The sequence below is a fragment of the Panthera pardus genome, unplaced genomic scaffold, assembly GCF_024362965.1.
Source record: "Panthera pardus isolate Hobbes unplaced genomic scaffold, ASM2436296v1 HiC_scaffold_6, whole genome shotgun sequence".
NCBI classification, from domain to species: Eukaryota; Metazoa; Chordata; class Mammalia; order Carnivora; family Felidae; genus Panthera; species Panthera pardus.
The window spans coordinates 111614745-111619877 of record NW_026526991.1 but is presented as its reverse complement, the minus strand read 5'-3'; positions in this window follow the sequence as shown (position 1 = coordinate 111619877).

Here is a 5133-nt window from a genome sequence, read left to right as displayed (position 1 = left end):
AATTCCTAAGCTTATTCCCCATACATACATACATACATACATATATATATATGTAAAAACTCAGGAATTGTGTTTAGTTCACTGACTTATTCACAAATGCTAATTTTCTTAGAAATTACAAGAGTTTATTTAACTGATGGTTATTAAGCTGTGCAATTTAATATAGAAAATCACCAACTTAACAAAATGAGAAAATAAATACATCATTGTGTTTCAACACCCTTTCAGAGTAAATGTGTGTAGATGTATGTTTCTCTTTAAAGTATTTCAAACATCTATTTTGTATATGTAAAGATGCCTCAGATATCAGATCCAGTAGACTCAAAATCAAAAGATCATCCTCAAATTAAGAAACATACAATTGTCCAAGTAGAAGTGTTTAGTGTATACAATATCAAAAATAACTTAAAATAAAAAATAAAAATTAATACAAATAACTTTAAATTGCATAAATAGTCACATTCAGAAAAGTTAATTTGGGATGTAATTACAAATAGAAAACTAACAAATTATGATTTTTACATGTGGACTTATAATGGAAAACATTTTGTTATTTATTAAACATTTAATATTAAACAGTTAATAAGTAATGCATGTAAGAAACTTTATGAGGGAAGTACTACCATTATCACCATTTAAGAAATGAGGACAGTAAGACATGGTGTAACTTGCCTAAAACTCATAATTAAATATGTACTTCAAACCCATATAATCTAGCTATTTACTCTGCTATGACCCTAAGAGAACGAGAGAAAATCTTGGAAGTATCTGATTGTACTCTTTAGAAGTAATACAAACTGTTTCCTCTAACCTCTCATGCAAACCCTTCTTTTGTTCTTCCTTTCTCTTTTGCTATAATTTCTCTGTTGCTATCAGAATTTCTTAAAATTGATCACAGTAGTATCCCATTATTTGGGGCTTCACTTTTCATGGTTTCAGTTACCCAAGGTTAACCTACAATCTGGAATTAGGTGATCATCCATCTGAAATTTAAACAGAATGTCAGTAGCTGCCTAACACTTGTTACAGTATCTAAATCATTCACCTCACTTCATCTCATCATGTAACATTTTATCATATTATAGCACCACAAGAAGAAGGGTGGGTACAGTACAGTAAGATATTTTGAGAGAGCAACCATATTCACTTTTTATTACAGTATATTGTTACAATTGTCCTATTTTATTCTTATTGTTGTTAATCTCTTCTGTACCTAATTTATAAATTACACTTTGTCATAGATATGTATGTACATATCTTGTACATATGACACTTGTCATAGATATGTATGTACATAGTATATCTAGGGTTTGGTATTATCTGTGATTTCACACATCCACTAGGGGTCTTGGAACATATTCCTCATTGATAAGGGGGAACTACTGTATGTATACAGCATGTACTTGATATTACCATGATTATTATATAGAAGACAGTATGTTCCTCAGTTTCAGATGTTTAAGTAACAAGAAGTGTTGATAAAGTGATGAAAACAATGTCAGTTATGTGTTTTCCTATTTATTTTTATAAAAATTTCATTTTTATAGATATACAGCTGTTCCTGTTTTTAAAAAATTACAAAATAAATAATTCTTTTTTAATACGATGAAGAAAATCTATTTCTAACCAATATCCCAATGGCATATTTAATGGTGAAATAAAATATCCAATTAAAAAATTGCTGTCTATTACTGCTAAATAAAACATTGTTATAAAATGCCTAACCCATGTAATAAGAAAAGTAATCTGTTATAAATATTGAAAGAGATAATATAACATGAATGTTATTTACAGATTATTATATTTCTACCTTTAAAACCTAAAATAATCAAATAAAAATTGAAATATCAATACAGAAAAGTTTAGCAAACTGACTAAAAAAAATTTGTTACAGGAAACAACATTCCTATATACTACAGCATTGAAACAAGTAAAGACATAATAAAATAACTGATAATAAATAAATATCAGGAAATATGCTGATCTCTTATGATGAATTAATAATGAAGCATTAAAAGCTCCTAAAAGAAAGGCTTTTAAAACTTACTTGTAAACAATTTATTTCCGTCAAAATGCCAGTAGTAATTTGTTTTGTTATTGATGACATTTTATGACCATGATTCTAGATTTATCCTGAAAAGAATTTACATACTTCAGTATCAAATAATTGAGTACAAAAAGAGGATAAAGCTTGGGAAGCAACACTAGATAAAATTACATATTAAAAAGTTTCAATAATATGGGGCTCCTGGGTGACTCAATCAATTAAGCATTCAACCTTGGCTCAGGTCATGATCTTGCATTCTGTGAGTTTGAGCCCTGAGTAGGGCTCTGTGCTCATAGCTCAGAGCCTGGAGCCTGCTTCCAATTCTGTGTTTCCTTCTCTCTCTCAAAAGTAAATAAACATTAAAAAATTTTTGAGAGGAGGAGCCAAGATGGCAGAACAGCATGGAAATTTTTTGTGTGTCTTGCATCCATGAAATACAGCCAGACCAACACTAAACCATCCTACACACCTAGAAAACTGATTGGAGCATTAATATAACAATCTGCACAACCTGAACCACAGAATTCAGCAGGTACATGGCGCAGAGAGGTGAATTTGGGGAGCAAGAAGCCGCAAAAGGTAGGGAACTACTTTTGCGGGTGGAGAGAGAATGGAGACTGGGAGAGGGACAGAAAACAGGAAAAACACCCCTCCCCAAAGCAGCTGGAGAGAAAGTGGAAAATTGGAAACAGCCACAGGGACTGAACTAAAAAAGGAGAAAGGAGATGGTTTAAATTCCATTAAGACTGTAAACAAGGGGAGCATAAAGGCTGCAACTCCATAGCTTGATACCTGGCAGTGCTCTGGTGGAAAGGACGAATCCCCAGGAACAGAGTGGGTCCAAGAGGTTCTTGGGCCACACAGGGAAAAGTGGTTCCACTGCTGGAAGGACATTTGGTACAGATTGTTGAAGCCACCTGGTCCCAGCAGACCCTGGAAGGTGGCCATATTTGCTGGTGCTGGGGCAAGGTCGCTAAGGGTGAATCCTGGTGTCAGATGTGTGTTGTGATTTTCCATAATCCCTGACATGCTGCTGCTTCACTGTCTCCTAACTTTTTCAGGGCAGTCTGCTACCTGGCTGCAGTCTCGGGGCACTGGCAGCAGCAGGGTCCAGAGTGCATTCCTGGGTGTAACCAATATTTGGCCATTGCTCATTCGGCCATTGCTCACTCGGCCATTGCTCGGTGAGACCCTCCTGCAGAGGGGCTGAACAGGTCAAAACCGCAGTCCTTTGGAAGTAAGGGGCCAGGGAAAACAGCCGCATCTGAGACAAAACAGGAGAGAGGTACTGCCTGGGGCCTGGTCACAGAGAGTGAAAAATCAGGGAGTGGACAAGAGCTGAAGACAGAGGACGGGTGCACAATTACTGATCTGGGAGAACAGACTGGGTGGCACTGGGTGGCGCCATTTTCACCGCTCCCACGCATGTGCATATGCACCTATGAGTGCCGCAACAATCCACCCCAGTAGGCTAGCAGTGCCATCTAGTGGAGAACAGAGCTGTTACACTGAGCCCCGCCCAACTGGGCCAACTTTGCTCTTCAAGAACACAAGTCTCACTGCCGGCTTAACTTATGGACTATAAAGAGCTACATACACTGACTTTGAGGGGAAAATGTAACAATTTCAGACCTACTTCAATCTGTTAGCAGGTTATTCTATTCAAATTTCTTTTTTTTTCTTTTTCTCTTTTACAATTATTTTCTTTTTCTTGAATACAGAAGAGAAAAAATTCTTTTTTATTTTCAATTTTTATTAAAAATATTTTTCTTTAATTTTTATTACTATATTTTTTACTTCTGTATATTTTTTAAAAATTCTATTTTACTTGCATCATTTTATTTTAGTCTACTTCAGTGTATTCATCTTTTCAAATTTTCAAACAATTTCCTTTTTTTCCTTCTTTTTCTTTTTTCTTTTTGTTTCTTTTTGTTGAATGCAGAAAGAGAAACACTTCATTTTTACTTTCAATTTCTATTTAAAATATTTTATTGAATTTTTATTACTATATTATTTGCTTTTATGTAAATTTTTTCAAATTCTATTTTATTTCAATCATTTTATTTTAGTGTACTATAGTGTATTCACTTTTTCAAACTTTCAAACGATTTCTTTTTTTCTTTTTTTAATCCTTTTCCTTTTTCATTTCTTTTCTTCTTAAATACAGAAAAAGAAAAATTTTAATTTTAATTAAAAATATTTTCTTTAATTTTTTCTACTATATTCTTTATTTTTGTGTATATTTTTTCAAATTCTATTTTACCGCCATCATCTCATTTTAGTCTACTTCAGTGTATTCATTTTTTCAAACTCTCAAATGATTTCCTTTTTTTTCTCCCTCCCTTTTTTTTCTCTAATCTGTCAAACCACTTTCAACACCCAGAACAAAAGACACCTAGTATCTAGCATCATCTATTTGATTTTTGTGTGTGTGTCTTTAATTTTTAATTTTATTTTTTTTTAATTTTCATTTTTTTAATTCCAGTTTTTCTACCTCATTAATTCCTTTTCTCCCTTCAAAATGACAAAACAAAGGAATTCTTCCTAAAAGAAAGATCACGAAGAAACAACACCCAGGGATTTAACAAACACAGAAAGCAGAAAGATGTCTGAACCAGAATTTAGAATCACGATAATAAGAATACTAGCTGGAGTTGAAAATAGATTAGAATCCTTTCCTGCAGAGATAAAATAAGTAAAAAATAGCCAGAATGAAATTGAAAATGCTATAACTGAGCTGCAATCACAGATGGATGCAGCAGCAGCAAGGATGGTTGAGGCAGAACAGAGAATCACTGATACAGAGGAAAAACTTATAGAGAATAACGAAGCAGAAAAAAAGAGGGAGATTAAGGTAAAAGAGAATGATTTAAGAATTAGAGAAATCAGTGACTCATTAAAAAGGAACAACATCAGAATCATAGGGGTCCAAGAAGAGGAAGAGAGAGAAATAGGGATAGAAGGATTATGTGAGCAAATCATAGCAAAAAACTTTTCTAACCTGGGGAAAGACACAGACATCAAAATCCAGGAAGCACAGAAGACCCCCATTAGATTCAACAAAAAATGACCATCAGCAAGGCATC